The sequence below is a fragment of the Antechinus flavipes genome, chromosome X (genome assembly GCF_016432865.1).
Source record: "Antechinus flavipes isolate AdamAnt ecotype Samford, QLD, Australia chromosome X, AdamAnt_v2, whole genome shotgun sequence".
In the NCBI taxonomy this organism is placed as follows: domain Eukaryota; kingdom Metazoa; phylum Chordata; class Mammalia; order Dasyuromorphia; family Dasyuridae; genus Antechinus; species Antechinus flavipes.
In genome coordinates, this window is record NC_067404.1 from 22,305,667 (window position 1) to 22,323,200 (window position 17,534).

Sequence of the window (17,534 nt, forward strand, 5' to 3'; positions counted from 1 at the left end):
ATTGTTTCCCTTCTAATTTCCACTGTCTGGTTTTGTTTGTGTAAAATCCTTTAAATTTCATATAATCAAAATTTTCCATTTTTTCCACGATTCTTTCTATCCTTTGGTCATGAATTCTTCTATCCATAGACTGGTAGGGAGTTTCTTCCTTGTTCCTCTAATCTAATTATGATGTCACCTTTTATGTCTAGTTAGTGGTTATCCTGGTACTTTTACTGATACCGTTTCTTATTCTAGGAATGTCTTTCTTCCTCTCTATCCATCAAAGTCTTTTTCATTCTTGGAAGGAGAGCTCCAAGGCTACCTCCTCCCCCAAGCCTTCTCTCATTCCCTGAGCCCTAAGTGATCTCTCCTTCTGTTTGAACTCTTCAGCTCACATTTGAATTAGTGCTTTCCTTCCAATCATTCTGCAAGGTAGATAGTGCAAGAATTGTATTCTCATTTTGCATGTTCATGACCACATAGCTAATAAGTACCTGAGGCAGCACTGGAACTCAGTCCCATGTTCTACCCACTAGGCCACGTAGCCATCCTTAATATTTGGGTCTACCCCCATGTATCCTTCCCCTTCCTGTCACACTACCTTTTATACAGTAACGTTATGCTAAATATCTGCTAAATGAATGAATGAGCTTGGGGTTTTGTTTTGACTGCATATTAAAATGATCCTGTTATACAGGTATACCAGGCGATGAAAAATGGGAGGCAATTTGACTTAAGTAAAACCAACACTTAAACCTGAAAATTTAAAAAAACAAAACTTTTCATCCAAGCCACATGCCCCTCTAAGCAATAGTCAATGAAAGTTTAATTAACAGCCTACAAGAGTTCAACATGATTTAAATAGTTGACCAGAATGGAAGGACCCCAAGAGAAATGACTCTGCCTAATAACATTAGTCATTGATGCCTTTACATCTCTTTGGCTTCATACTACATAAAAGGCTGTTTTGAGCCAAGAAGAATCCCGTTTTATTTTTGTAGTGCCATTCTTTTGCTGTCCATTTCACGCTACCCAGAGACACTGACTAAGGGTAGTATAATTGTGTACACTTAGATCTCTTTTGGAAAATCTCCCCAGAGCAATTGAGAGTGTCTAGGGACCATAAGCACCAGCAATTCCTTTCCCAAGTGTTATAATTCCTTGTTTGACTCTTGCTGAGTCAGGGAGAAAAAAAAATGAGTTCTTCTATTGTCCTGCTTCCCTTCAGTATGTAAATGTAATAATTCCTGGTAGGGGTCAGAAAAGCTGCAGCTTTAGAGGAAAAGTTGAAAAATTTCCTTGGACTGACTACTCATGGACTTCTGAGACCTTAACTGCACAAGGAAAGGGTTTTACCATTTTGACTGAACTAACCAGTCAATGTGGCTGACTCAGTTCACTGGCAGACTAAAGTAACCAGTCAATTTGGCTAAGATGAACCAAGACAAAAATACAGTCTGAGGGCTTTACAATTCCATATTACTGAGACTACCAACTTTGGTCATTTTGTCTTGAAATATAGTAATTCATTAAAATACTTCATTTAGAATATGGAACTGCACATGTCTAACATAGATTACTTGCCATTTAGGGGAGGGAGTTGGGGTGAAGGGAGGGAGAAAAAGATTTGAAACGCAAGAAAATTATTTATGCATGTGTTTTGAAAGTAAAAAATACTTCATTAAGGTTTCTTATCTTCCCAAATACAGATTGTCATAAATGTAAACCTATTAGTGAAATGTGTAGTATGTAAGTTTGTGTTATTTTATGTGGTCAAAAGCAAGGAATCACTGACTGGAATATGAAGCTTAAATTTTGACTATATAATGTGACATCTGGCTGAAAAGATAAGTGGTAGATCTGAATATTTTAAAATATATGAATATGTGGTATCCCATAGCACATTCTAATGGAAATTTAGCTGTGTTTACATACTCATGTCAAAACTTTTTGAAAAGGGAGAACAAAAGGAAAAAGATGATTAGGTGATTTGATGATCATTTTTAGAAATCCACTCAATAACTATAATGACCAATCTTAGTCCAAGCAAGGAAAGGTAGGACAACTGGGGTTAGTGGTATTAACAATGATAATATTAAGGTTATTAAAATACAGTGTCAGGCATGTGCACTATAACCATTGGTTTTGCATACCATTTTTTTCTTTGTAACAAAGAAAGGCTCTTTTGGGGAAAAGGTATATTCATGTATTGGTCAACCTGCCATCTGGGGGAAGGGGTGGGGGAAAGGAGGGAAAAAGTTGGAACAAAAGGATTTGCAACTGTCAATGCTGAAAAATTACCTATGCATATATTTGTAAATAAAAAGCTAAAAAAAAAGATTTATTGAACTGTGATATAAAAATGACTATTGTATTATTGAAAACAAATCACATCAAACAAAAGGTATTTTTCTCTCCATTCACACAACCACCCAGAAAGTTTAACATCTTATCAGCCAGAGGACTGCAGTAGCCTCCACCTTCCCTCCCTGTAGCTTTGTATTGACTTTTCTTTACACCTCCATTGTATTTCTTCTTTCTCTCCACCTCTTGGAATTTCTGCTTTCTTTCAAGTCTCAGTTCAGGTAATCCTTCCCTAGTCCTCCAAGCTGGTGGGTAACACCTGTGTACTCCCCATGTAGCCTTTTATCGAGTTTGTGTAATATCACATGATTCATGTGATCTCCCTTCCAATGAGATTTTCTCATTTTTGTCTTTGTACTTCCAATCCTTAGCACAATACCTATAACATAGAAGGCACTTAATAAATATTTCTGCATTAATAAATGATTGAACTGTTTTGACTATTTTAATTTTTATTGCCTAGTCATTTTCTTTATGCTACATTCTTCACAGGGTTGTGCAGTTATAGCAATAGAAATGTAAATTGAACATGAAATACAGCAGCCCTAGTTATCTTTTCTTAAGATATGTTTTTATTTATTTTATTTTTGCATAACTGCCATTTTCCCCCTACAACCCTACCCCCACCCCCATTTCCAACAGAGCCAGGCATCCCTTTTAAGGAATTTTTAAAAATAATCAAAACTGATCAACAAATTGAAACAAGTGAACAGCCCATACAAGGTTTCACATCTTTGGGACCTCTTACCACCTGTACTGGGGAGGGATCAGGGGATAAGGTTATTCATAGCTCATCTTTAGGGCCAACTTGTTCTTTGTGATTCTGCAGCATTCATTTCTATTGATTGTGATTGTTGTTCCTTCCATTCATGTTGCTGTAATTATTGTGAATATTTTCTTTGTGCTCTTAACTTTATATCAGCCCAACTACGTCTTTGTATGTTTCTTTGTAGTAATCATATTAATTGCTTCTTACACCACAGTAAAATTCCATTATGTTCAATAATGTTCCATTATTTTGATTCTAGTTCTTTGCTACCACAAAAAGGGGGATGTGTGCATGTATGATAATATAAAATATTTTGGTATTAAGCTGAGCTTTTGTATTTAACATTGATTTTTGTGGGGTATAAGCCCAGAGGTAAAATATCTGAATCAAGGGTTATGGACATCTTAGCCGCTTTATTTGCATAATTCTAAGTTGCTTTCCAGAATGGCTATACTCATTTTTAACGCCATTAACAAAGCATTATTGATGTGCATGTCTTTATATAACCAATCGAAAAAATAACTATTCCCATCTTTTGCATCCATGCCAATTTACTAGGTATGAGGGAAATTGTCAAGATTGTGATTTTATGACCAGAACCAAAAGATCATTATACACTTCAACAACAATACTGTATGAGGATGTATTCTGATGGAAGTGGATATCTTTGACAAAGAGAAGATCTAATTCAGTTCCAAATGAGCAATGCTGGACAGAATCAGCTACACCCAGAGGAGGAACACTGGGAAATGAAAGTGGACTACTTGTATTGTTGTTTTTCTTGCCAAGTTATTTTTACCTTCTGAATCCGATTCTTCTTGTGAAACATGAGAATTGTACAGATCTGCACACACATGTTGTACCTAGGATATACTATAACATATTTAACATGTATAAGACTGCCTGCCATCTAGGAGAGGGGATGGAGGGAGAGAAGGGAAAAATCGGAACAGAAGTGAGTGCAAGGGATAATGATGTAAAAAATTACCCATATACATATTCTGTCAATAAAAAGTTATAACTTAAAAAAAAGAGTGTGATTTTGAACATTCTTTCAATAGTGATTAATAATATGCAATTCCTCATTTTACCCCAAAGTAGGGCTTTTAATAAATGTTTTCTGGTTGATAACCAAGGACTAAAAGTAATGTCCAAACAACCAGCAATATCTGTCCACTGACAACAACCAACATGGAATGGCCTGCACAAATATGCACATCCTCTTAAGGAACTAAAGCAGAGTGTAACATGGTGCTGGATTTTATGGTGTAGTGATTATCACATCTGCTTTACCCATAGTAGGTCCTGGGTATGATTCCCAGTGGGACCACTGGTCTAATTTTTCTCTGCAACTTGTCTAAACTATAATGACCTCATCAAATCCTTATACACATTTTCTACAAAGATTTTTCCCTAAGTTAACCATTCCCCTGCTTTTCCTAGATGCATTCATTTTGTTGCTGTAAAACTTATTCAATTTCATGTAATCAAAATCATCTATTTTATTGACAAATAATATAAACAGGCAATTTTCAAAAGAAATTAAGACCATTTCTAGTCATATGAAAAAATGCTTTAAATCACTATTGTTTAGAGAAATGCAAGTTAAGGCAACTCTGAGTTAGCACTATACATGTCACAGATTGGCTAAGATGACAGAAAAATTTCATGACAAATGTGGCAGGAGATGTGGGAAAACTGGAACATTAATGCATTGTTGGTGGAGTTGTGAAATGATCTAATCATTGTAGAGAGCTATTTGGAACAATGCCAAAAGGCTATCAAACTGTGCAGACTTTTGATCCAGAATGTTCCTACTAGGTCAGTATCCTAAGGAAATCACAGAAGAGGCAAAAATGTTTGTAGCAGCCCTTTTTGTAGTGGCAAAGAACGGGAAAATGAGTAGATGCCCACCAACTAGGCAATGGCTGAATAAGTTTGGGATATGAAAGTAATGCAATAGTATGTTTCATAAAACATTGTAAAAAAGCTGATTTTAGAAAGCCCTGGAAAGATTTACATGAATTGATGTTGTATGCTGAGTAGCAGAGCAGACCAGAAAGGCAGACTACAGTTCAAGCCCAAAAGGCAATTTGTGTGAAACCAGTCTGTTTCCTGCAAAGCGCAAGAAGCACTACCCTCTCCTGTGAGCAAAACACCAAACACAAAGGACACCTGAGCTCAGTGTGGCAGAGGAAGCTTGGAACAGCCCTCCTTTTACCACAGAAGCAAAATTTGACCATAAAAGTAAAAAAAGAGGAAATACCAAAAGAACAAGAAAGAAAATGAACAAGAAACAAAAAAGAACCTTGATGATAAAAAGTTACTATGGTGACAGGGAAGATCAAAAGACCAACTTAGATGAGAACAAAATGCTCACAGAAGAAATCTCAGTGAGTGAGATGAGTTCATCTCAAGCCCAAAGAGGCTTCTAGGAAGTTCTCAAAAGAAACTGTAAAAAGGCAACAAAGACAGGTAGGGAAAAATGGAAGAAGACATGAGAGGTATGCAAGAGAGTCAGTAGCTAGAAAAATAAGGCAATTTCTGAAAAAATACAATGAACCAAACGCAAAGAAATCCAGAAGAAAGCAATCCCTTAAAAAAACAAAAAACAAATGGGCAAATCTAAAAAAAGAAATCAACATACTAAACAGTAGAAATAATCACATGGTAAAGGAGACACAATTGCTAATTAAACAAAATCACACATTCAAAATTAAAATAGGCTAATGGAACTTAATGACTATAAGATATCAAGAATCAAACCAACTGCAAAAAAGGAAAAAAATGGAAGAAAATGAAAACTATCTCATGGGAGAAATAACCAACCTAGAAAATGGATCCAGGAGAGGTGATTTCAAAATTATTTCTCTACCAAAAAGCTCCGTACAAAAAAAGACCTTGGATAGCACTGTTCCAAAAATCATGGAGGACAACAGCTCAGAGATACTAGAACCTGAAAACAAAATAGTCACTGAAAGATTCAATCAATCACCTCCAGGAAGAAAAAATTAAAAGCTATTATTTAAAAAATCAATTTCAGCCTTATTTTAATGCTACATATTCATTAACCTTAAAGTGCCACTGTGGTATATATAAAATTACCACAGGTAAGCATTTTTTAATTAAACTAATAAAAAACTTTTAAAAAATCATCGATTTTATTTTTTTTAATCACCTCAATGCCTGCTTTGCTTAAGAATTTGTCTCCTGAGAATCTAAAATTCTGAATAGTACATGATTTGGTTCTTTTCTAATGTTTTATGGCATAATCTTTGATATTCATGTCATATATCCATTTTGCATTAATTGGGGAATATGTTATACCATATTAGTCTAAACTAAAATTTTACCATACAACTTTTTTGATTTTCCAAGCAATTTGTATCAAATAGAAAATTCATTCCAAAGTAAGTTAAATTTGTAAATTTATCAAACACTGGGTTGCTCAGTATCATTATTTCTGATTCTCCCTTCTTTAATCTATTTTACTGATCTACTTTTCTATATTTTAATGATTTTTTTTTTACTTTGGGGGAATACTGCTTCATAATGTACTTTGAAAACTAGTGGTATATGTTCTCCTCTTTCCTAACCCTTTTCAATATTCCCTTTGTTATCTATTTTTCTTCCAAATTAATTTTCATCTACATTTATCAAGTTCTGGAAATTATTACTTGGGAAGTTTGATTGATAGAGCATCAAAATGATAACTCAATTTGGGTTCTGTTGGCCTGTCCTCCAGATAATTACACTATTCTTTGTTTTTTAAGAGAATTTGGTAAATGTGTCTCTAAAAGTACTGTGTATGCTTTATTAGTTTGAGGGGGCACCTCCTGGGGCAATGGATAGGCTGGAGTCAGGAGCATTCCTCTTCCAGAGAGCAGATCCAGCTCCGACACTTACTAGCTATGTGACCCTGGTAGCTTAAGCGGACCCTGTACCTCAGCTTCCTTATCTGTCGAATGGGATGGAGATGGACATGACAAACACTCCAGTATCTCTGTCAAGAAAGCCCAGATGGGGTCAAAAAGCACCATAGAAATGACGGATCCACACCCCAAATGAGGGACCGCTCTGAAAGGGATCCTGCCTCGTTCCTAGCTGTCAGGGGCCTGGGAGGCTCTCCCTCCTCTGCTCTGACCTCTGACCTCCCTGGCCTCCTTTAAGCCCCAACCAAGATCCCATCTTCCACAAAAAGCCTTCCCTAAGCCCCTTAATTCCAGTGTGTTCCCTATGTTAATTATTTCCCACTCAACAGGCAGACAGATTGCTCTCTCTCTTTCTATATGTATGTGTGTGTGTGTGTGTATATATATATATATATATATATTATATATATATATATATTATATATATATATATATATATGTTTGCATACTGAAATCAGGGACTATCTTTTTTGATCTTTGTGTATCCTCACCCTTCCACCAGTAATTAGCACATAGTAGGTGCTTAATAAATGTTTCCTGCTTAATTAGCAAGCAGTCAAAGCAATGCCTAAACCAACAGCTTTGGAACATCCACAGACAGTAACGATATAGAACGTCCAGCAAGAATGCGCAGATCATACTAAGGAGCCAAAGCAAGAGGGAATGTTGACCTGGGTCCTATGGTGTAGTGGTTATCACAGCTGCTTTACGCGCAGTAGGTCCTGGGTTCGAATCCCAGTGGGACCAAGGATTAAGTTTTCCCCTTTTCCTTGTCTAATTAAAGGGGATAACAAACACTTATAAACATTTTCTACAAATTTTTGTTTTCCCTCAGCTAACCAGTCACTTGCTTTTCCTACATACTTTCATTTGGTTTCTCAAAAAGTTCTTCAATTGCATGTAATCAAAACCAACTCTTCTATCGGCAAATGATATGAACAATTTCCAGAAGAAATTAAAATCATTTAAAGTCATAGTAAAAAATGCTCTACATCACTTTTGATTAGAGAAATGCAGATTACAGCAGCCCTAAGGTAACACTCCACACCTCACAGAGTGGCTGAGATGACAGAGAACGTTCACCATAAATGTGGCAGGGGATGCGGGGAAACTGGCACATAATGCATTGTTGGTGGGGTTGTCAATTGATCCAACCATTCTGGAGAGAATTATGCTGAAGGACTATGAAAATGGGCAGACCCTTTCATCCAGCTGTGCTCCTGCTGGGTCTGGGTCCCTAAGAGATCGTACAGGAGGGAAAAGCACACACACATGAGCAAAAATGTTTGTAGCACCCCTTTCGGGAGTGGCAAAGAATGGGAAAATGAGTAGATTCTCATCCACTAGGATACGGTTGAATAAGTTGCGGGATATGAAATTAATGCAATATTGGGGTTTATAAAACATTGTGAAGAAGCTGATAATAGAAAGCCCTGGCAAGGTTTACACAAAGTGATGCTCAGGAGCACAGCACTTCAGTGGGGCTGGCTCCAGCTCAAGCCCCGGAGGCAAATTCTGGGAGTCCAGTCTGTTTCCTGGAAAGAGGAAGGAACACTACCCCGTGCTGTGAGCAAAACCCCAAACGAAGGGCCCCTGTGCTCAACGTGGCACAGGAAGCTTGGGACAGACCACCCCCCACCCCCTTTTACCCTAAGAGCACACCTTAACTATGGAATTTAAAAGAGGAAATATCAAGAGAAGGGGAAAGAAAATGAGCAAGAAACAGAAAAGGGAATGACCATAGAGAGCTACTATGATGACGGGCAAGATCAAAACACCAACGCAGATGAGGATAAAATGCTCACAGGGGAAATCTCAGGGAGTGAGATGAGTTTATCTCTAGCCCAAAGAGGCTTCTTGGAAGTGGTCATAAAAGACTGTAAAAAGGAAAATAAGACAGGCAGAAAAATGGGAAAAGATATGAGAGGTAGGCAGGAGAGAGTCCACAACATGGAAAGAGAAAGCAAATCCTGCAAAAATAAAATCAGCCAAGTGCAAAGAAATCCACTGAAGAAATCAACCCCTTAAAAAAACAATTGGGCAAATCTAAAAAGGAAACCAACACTTTGAACAGTAGCAGTCATCACTTTGTAAAGGAGACACAAAAGCTAACTGAAGGCAATCACACATTCAAAACTAAAATGGGCAAATGAACCCTGATGTCTATGAGACATCAAGAATCAGACCACCTGCAAAGAAGGAAAAAATGGAAGAAAATGAAAACCATCTCACTGGAGAAACAGCCCATCCAGAAAATAGATCCAGGAGAGGCCATTTTAAAATTATTTGTCTACCTGAAGGTCCTAAACCAAAAGAGACCTGGGATAGCATTGTTGCAGAGAAAGTCAAGGACAACTGCCCATGTATATTGAAGCCAGACTGAAAGAATCCATCATCACCTCTAGAAAGGGAAAATAGAAAGCTGTCATTACCAAAACAATTTTTAAAAATAATAAATGTCGGTCTTATTTTAGTGCTACATATTCATTCAGTCTTAAAGCACCACCGTAATATAAATAAAATTACCCCAAACAATTAAGCATCTTTTCATTAAACAAACAGAAAACTTAAAAAAAAATCTATTTTGATTTTTGTACTCACCTCAACCTCTGCTTTGCTTAAGAATTTATCTCCTGTGTAAGCTAAAACTGTGTAAAGTACATGATCTGTTCTAATTTTTTATGGTATAATCTTTAATATTCATGTCATGTATCCATTTTGAATTAATTGTGGCATACGTTATACCATATTAGCCTACACCTAATTTTTACCACTCTGCTTTTTCCATTTTCTCAGCAATTGCTATCCAATGGAAAGTTCCTTCTGAAGTATTGTAACTTTGTTGATTTGTTAAACACTAAGTTACTGAATTTCACTATATCTGAAATGTCCTTGTTTAGAATTTTGATCATCGGTTTTTCCATTTTTTTAAAACCAATATCAACTGGTTTTGGTGACTGCCGTTCACGAAGTAATTTAAAACATAGAGGTACTTGCCCAATTTATTCCTCCCCCTTTTGGGTTATTCCCTTTGTTATCTACTGTTCTTCCAAATGAATTTTCATCTACATTTATCAAGTTCTGGAAATTATTACTTGGGAAGTTTGATTGATAGAGAATCAAAATGATAACTCAATTTGGGTTCTGTTGGCCTGTCCTCCAGATAATTACACTGTCCTTTGTTTTTTTAAGAGAATTTGGTAAATGTGTCTCTACAAGTATTGCGTAAGCTTTATTGGACTGAAGGGGCAACTCCTGGGGCAGTGGATTGCCTGGAGTCAGGAGCACGCCTCTTCCAGAGAGCAGATCCAGCTCAGACACTTACTAGCTATGTAATCCTGGTAGCTTAAGTGGACCCTGTGCCTCAGCTTCCTCATCTGTCAAATGCGCTGGAGATGGACATGACAAACACTCCAGTATCTCTATCGAGAAAGCCCAGATGGGGTCAAAAAGCATCATGGAAATGATGGATCAGCACCCCAAGAGAGGGACAGCTCTGAAAGGGATCCTGCCCTGTTCCTCAATGTCAGGGGCCTGGGAGGCTCTCCCTCCTCTGCTCTGACCTCTGACCTCTCTGGCCTCCTTTAAGCACCAAACAAGATCCCACCTTCCACAGGAAGCCTTGCCTAAGTTCTCTTAATTCTAGTGTCTTCCCTCGGTTACTTATTTCCGACTCAACAGGCAGGCAGACTGCTTTGTAGGTATCTCTTTGCATACTGTCTTTCCTGTTAGACTGGGAGCCCCCTGAGATCAGGGACTGTCTTTTTCCTCTTTGTCTTTTCCTCAGGCTTAGCAGAGTGCCTCACACATAGTGGGTGCTTAATAAATGTTTCCTGCCTGATTAGGCAGCACTCAGAGTCACACCAGAACCAGCAGGTATACATATCCACTGACAATAAGGAATGTGAAAAGCCTGGCATGAATTGGTATGAGCCCTTTAAGACTGAAAGCAGAGACAAGGACTGTGCTGGCTTCCATGGTTTAGTGGTTATCACGTTTGCTTTGCCAGTGGTATATCCTGGGTTCCATTCATAGTAGAGTCAAGAGTCTCAATGTTTTTCTGCCACTTGTCTAAATTACAAATGTGGTGATCAAATCCTTATACACATTTTCTACAAAGAGTTTTTCCCTAATTAACCAATCCCCTGTGTTACCTACAATTTCAGAAGAAATTAAAACCATTTATAATTATGAAAAAATTGGTACAATAGCTATAGATTACAGAAAAGCAGACTAAGGCAACTCTGAGGTACCACTCCACCACTCTCAGATTGGCAAATAGGACAGGAAAATATAACGATTAATATGGCAGAGAAGGAGGGAAAGCAGGGACAATCATGCATTGTTGGTGGAGTTGTGAGAGGATCCATCCATTCTGGAGAGCAGTGTGGAACTATGCCCAAAGGGCTATCGAACTGTGCAGACGCTTATATCCAGCAGGCCAGTTATTGTGTCTATATCCTAAGGAAATCGCCGAGGAGGGAAAAGCACACACACGTGAAAAAATGTTTGTGGCACCCATTTTTATAGCAAAGAATGGGAAAATGAGTAGATGCCCACCAACTAGGCAATGGCCAAGTAAGGTGTGGGATATGAAAGTAATGGAATACTATGGTCCATAAAACATTGTGAATAAGCTGATTTTAGAAAAACCTGGGAAGATTGACATGAATTTCTGCAGAGTAGCAGAGCACATCAGAGGGCTAGACTCCAGTTCAAGCTCAGAAGGCAAATTCTGGGAGACCAGTCTGTTTCCTGGAAAGAGCAACGAGCACTAGCCCCTTCTGTGAGCGAAACAACACTTTGTTTGAAGGCCCATGTGCTCACAGCTAAGGCTCAGAGCTACACAGGAAGTGGAGGACAGCTCCCCCTTTACCCCAAAAGCTGGACTGGATGACAAAAGTAAAAAGAAGAGGAAATGCCAAAAGAAAGAGGAAGAAAATGAGCAAGAAACAGAGAAGAACCTTGACCAGAGCAACTTCCTGTGGTGACAGGGAAGATCAAAACACCGACTCAGGTGAGGACAAAATGCCCAGAGGAAACCTCAGAGAGTGAGATGAATTTTCTGAAGCCCAAAGAGACTTCTTGGAAGTGCACAAAAAAAAAAAGACTGGGAAAAGGCAACTAAGAGAGGTCGAAAAAATGGGAAAAGATACGAGAGGTATGCAAGAGAGAGTCAACAGCTTCAAAAAGGAAGGCAATTGCTGAAAAAAAAAAATATAATCAGCCAAATGCAAAGAAATCCACTGAAGAAATCAATCCCGTAAAAACAATTGCCCAAATCTAAAAAAGGAATCAACACCTTGAACAGCAGAATTAATCACATGGTAAAGGAGACACAAAACCTAACTGAACAAAACGACACATTAAAAACCAGAACTGGCAAATGGAAGCTAATGACTGTAAGACATTTAAGAACCAGTCGAACCAACCAGAAAGAATGAAAAAAATAGAAGACAATGAAAAATACCTCATTGGAGAAACAGCTGACTTAGAAAATAGATCCAGGAGACACAATTGCAAATTATTTGTCTACCTGCAGACCTTGACCCAAAAAAGTCCTGAGATAGCATTCTTCCAGAGACTAAGGACAACTGTTGCCCAGACATACTAGAAACAGAGGGTGAAATAATCACTGAAAGAATCCATCAATCACCTCCAGAAAGAGAAAATAAAAAGCTATTATTAAAAAAAAAAAGAAAAAGAAAAGGAAATAAATTTCAGACTTATATAAATTTCAGACTTATATTCATGCCACATATTCATTGGCACCAATGTGCCAATGTGGTATGTATAAAATTACCACAGTTAAACATCTTTTCGTCAAACAGAAAACTTACCCCAAACATCATCTATTTTATTTTTTGTAATCACCTCTAACCCTGCTTTGCTGAAGAATTCATCTCTTCTGCAATCTAAAACTGAAAAGTATGAGATTTGCTTCTCTTCTAATTTTTATGGTAAACACTTGAATATTCAGGTCATGTATCAATCTTGAATTAATTATGGAATATGTTACAATATACTAATCTAAGCCTAATTTTTGCCTTACTACTTTTCCATTTACCCAGCAATTCCTATCAAATACAGAGTTGTTCCCGGAAGTATTATAAGTGTGTTGATTTATCACATACTGAGACACTGCGTTACACTATTTCTAATTCTTCCTTATTTAATCTATTTTGACGATTTATTTTTCTATTTTTTTAACCAGTATCAAATGATTTTGATGACTGCTGCCTCACAACATTCATAGAAACTTGGAGGTACTTGCCCCCTTTATTCCTCTCCTTGTTCATTATTTTCCTTGCTACTTTGTGTTCTTCCAAATGAATTTTCATCTTAATTTATCAAGTTCTGGAAAGCATTACTTTGGTAGTTTGATTGTAAGAGCATTAAAATGCTAAATCAATTTGGGTTCTGTTGCACTGTTCACCAGATATTAACACTGTCCTATGGTTTTTAACAGAATTTGGTAAATGTGTTTGTACAAGTACTGTGGATGCTTTATTAGACGGAGGCAACTCCTGGGGCAATAGATAGCCTGGAGTCAGGAGCACTCCTCTTCTGGAGAGTAGATCCAGCTCAGACCCTTTACTAGCTATGTGACCCTGGTTACGTGACTGTACCTCAGGTTCCTCATCTGTCAAATGGGCATGACAAACATTCCAGTATGTCCCCCATGAAAACCGCAGATGGGGTCAAAAAGCTTCATGGAAATGACTGATAAACACCACAAATGAGGGACAGCTCTGAAAGGGATCCTGCCCTGTTCCTACTTGTCAGGGGCCTGGGAGCCTCTTCTTCTTCTACTCTGACCTCTGACCTCCCTGGTCTCCTTTAAGCCCCACCCAAGGTCCCCCCTTCCACAGGAAGCTTTCCCTAAGCCCCTTAATTCTAGTGTCTTGCCTCTGTTTATTACTTCCGACTCATCAGGCAGACAGATTGCTTTGTATATATCTCTTTGCATATTGTCTTCCCTGTTAACCTGTGAGCCCCCTGAGATTGGGAATGGTCTTTTTGCTCTTTGTTTATCCTCAGGCTTCTGCCAGTACCTAGCACATAGTAGGTGCTTAATAAATGTTTCCTGCTTGATTAGCAAGCACTCAAAGCAATGCTCACAACACCAGCGAGATATGGTCATTGACAGTAACGGATATGGAACGTGGGACATAAATGTGCCCGTCCTATTAAGGAGCTAAAGTAGCATGGAACATTAGCCTTGATCCCATGGTGTATTGGTTATCACAGCTGCTTTGCATGCAGCAGTTCCTCGGTTCTATCCACAGTGGGACCAACTGTTACATTTTCCCTTCATACTTGTCTAAATAGAGTGCGTAGCAAATGCTTGTAAACATATTCGAAAAAGATTTTTTTCCTCAGTTAACCATTCCCCTGCTTCTCCTACATTCATTCATTTGGTTTCTGTTAACATTCTTCACTTACATGTCATCAAAACCACCTATTCAATCGTCCAATGATATGTACAAACAATTTCCAGAAGAAATTAAAACCATTTCGTGTAATAGGGAAAAAGGCTCTATATCACTATTGATTAGAGAAATGCAGATTACGCCAGCCCTAAGGTAACACTCCACACCTCACAGAGTGGCTGAGATGACAGACAACACTTCACCATAAATGTGGCAGGGGATGCCGGGACTCTGACACATAATGCTTTGTTGGTGGAGTTGTCAATTGATCCAACCATTCTGGAGAAAATTATGCTGAAGGGCTATCAAAATGGGAAGACCCTTTCATCCAGCTGTGCTCCTGCTGGGTTTGGGTCCCCAAGAAAGCATACAATAGGGAAAAGCACACACACACACACGAACAAAAATGTTTGTAGCACCCCTTTCGGGAGTGGCAAAGAATGGGAAAATGAGTAGATGCACATCCACTAGGATATGGCTGAATAAGTTGCGGGATATGAAATTAATGCAATATTGGGGTTTATAAAACATTGTGAAGAAGCTGATAATAGAAAGCCCTGGCAAGGTTTACACAAACTGATGCTCAGGAGCACAGCACTTCAGTGGGGCTGGCTCCAGCTCAAGCCCCGGAGGCAAATTCTGGGAGTCCAGTCTGTTTCCTGGAAAGAGGAAGGAACACTACCCCGTGTTGTGAGCAAAACCCCAAAGGAAGGGCCCCTGTGCTCAATGTGGCACAGGAAGCTTGGGAAAGACCTCTGTCCTCTCTGGCCTCCTTTAAGCACCAAACAAGATCCCACCTTACACAGGAAGGCTTACTTATGTTCTCTTAATTCTAGTGTATTTCCTCTATTAATTACTTCGAACACAACAGGCAGATAGATTGCTTTGTATATGTCTCTTTGCATACTTTCTTCCCTGTTAGACTGTGAGCCTCCTGAGATCAGAGAGTATCATTTTGCTCTTTGTGTATCCTCAACCTTCTGCCAGGATCTAGTACATAGTAGGTGCTTAATAAATGTTTCCTGCGTGAATAGCAAGCAGTCAAAGGAATGCGAGAACTACCAGGTTTGGAACCTCCAGGTACAGCAACGATATGGAATGTTCGCTAAGAATGCACAGGTCATACTAAGGAGCCAAAGCAAGGGGGAACGTTGACCTGGGTCCTATGGTGTAGTGGTTATCACAGCTGCTTTACGCGCAGTCGGTCCTGGGTTCGATTCCCAGTGGGACCAAGGTTACATTTTTCCCGTTTCTTCTCTAATTAGAAAGGATAGCAAAGACGTATAAACATTTTATACTAAGATATGTTTCCTCAGCTATGAATCACCTCCTTTTCCCACGTGCTTTCATTTACTTTCTCGAAAAGTTCCTCAATTTCATGTAATCAAAACCAACTCTTCTATCGGCAAATGATATGAACAATTTCCAGAAGAAATTAAAACCATTTCCAGTCATAGGGAAAAAGGCTCTACATCACTATTGATTAGAGAAATGCAGATTACGCCAGCTCTAAGGTAACACTCCACACCTCACAGAGTGGCTGAGATGACAGACACTTCACCATAAATGTGGCAGGGGATGCCGGGACTCTGACACATAATGCTTTGCTGGTGGAGTTGTCAATTGATCCAACCATTCTGGAGAGAATTATGCTGAAGGGCTATCAAAATGGGCAGAACCTTTCATCCAGCTGTGCTCCTGCTGGGTCTGGGTCCCCAAGAGATCATGCAGGAAGGAAAAGCACACACACACGCAAACGCACACGAGCAAAAATGTTTGTAGCACCCCTTTCGGTAGTGGCAAAGAATGGGAAAATGAGTAGATGCCCATCCACTAGGATACGGCTGAATAAGTTTTGCGATATGAAATTAATGCAATATTGGGGTTTATAAAACATTGTGAAGAAGCTGATAATAGAAAGCCCTGGCAAGGTTTACACAAACTAATGCTCAGGAGCACAGCACTTCAGTGGGGCTGGCTCCAGCTCAAGCCCCGGAGGCAAATTCTGGGAGTCCAGTCTGTTTCCTAGAAAGAGGAAGGAACGCTACCCCGTGCTGTGAGCAAAACCCCAAACGAAGGGCCCCTGTGCTCAATGTGGCACAGGAAGCTTGGGACAGGCACCGCCCCCCCTGCCCCCACCCTTTACCCTAAGAGCACACTTTAACCATGGAATTTTAAAAGAGGAAATACCAAGAGCAGGGGAAAGAAATTGAACAAGAAACAGAAAAGAAAATGACCACAGAGAGCTACTATGCTGACGGGCAAGATCAAAACACCAACGCAGATGACGACAAAATGCCCACAGGGGAGATCTCAGGGAGCGAGATGAGTTCATCTCTAGCCCAAAGAGGCTTCTTGAAAGTGGTCATAAAAGACTGTAAAAATGGAAAATAAGACAGGTGGGAAAAATGGGAAAACACATGAGAGCTATGCAGCAGAGAGTCCACAGCATGGAAAGAGAAGGCCAATCCTGAGAAAGTAAAATCAGCCAAATGCAAAGAAATCCACTGAAGCAACCAATCGCTTAAAAAACAAAACAATTGGCCAAATCCAAAAAGGAAACCAGCACCTTGGACAGTAGCATTAATCACATCCTGAAGGACACACTAACTAAACAAAATCACACATTCAAAAGTGAAAAGGGAAAATGGACCCAAATGACTATGAGACATCAAGAACCAGACCAAGTGTAAAGAAGGAAAAAAATGGAAGAAAGTGAAAAATACCTCATTAGAGAAAAAGCCAACCTAGAAAATAGACCCAGGAGTGGCAATTTCAAAATTATTTGTCTACCTGAAGGCAAAGGACAAAAAAAAACAAAAAACAAAAAACAAAAACAAAAACCGTGGATAGCATTGTTGTGGAGATAATCAAGGACAATTGCCCAGAAATATTGAAACCAGAGGCCTAAACAGTCACTGAAAAAAAAATCCATTGATCACCTCCAGAAAGAGAAAAATAGAGAAAGTATTACTAAAAAAAAAAACAAAAAAAAAAAACGAAAAAGAAATAAATTTCAACCTTGTTTTCATGCTACATATATATTAGGTTTAA

At 38.8% G+C, this 17,534-nt stretch overlaps 2 non-coding genes across 2 annotated transcripts; both read left to right on the plus strand.

Moving 5' to 3' along the window:
• The first annotated feature begins 7,721 nt into the window (after positions 1 to 7,721).
• Positions 7,722 to 7,794, plus strand: TRNAV-UAC (transfer RNA valine (anticodon UAC)). Its single transcript has one exon. It is a non-coding gene; the product is annotated as a tRNA-Val (tRNA).
• Positions 7,795 to 15,639: 7,845 nt separating this feature from the next.
• On the plus strand, positions 15,640 to 15,712 carry TRNAV-UAC (transfer RNA valine (anticodon UAC)). Its single transcript has one exon. It is a non-coding gene; the product is annotated as a tRNA-Val (tRNA).
• Positions 15,713 to 17,534: the final 1,822 nt, after the last annotated feature.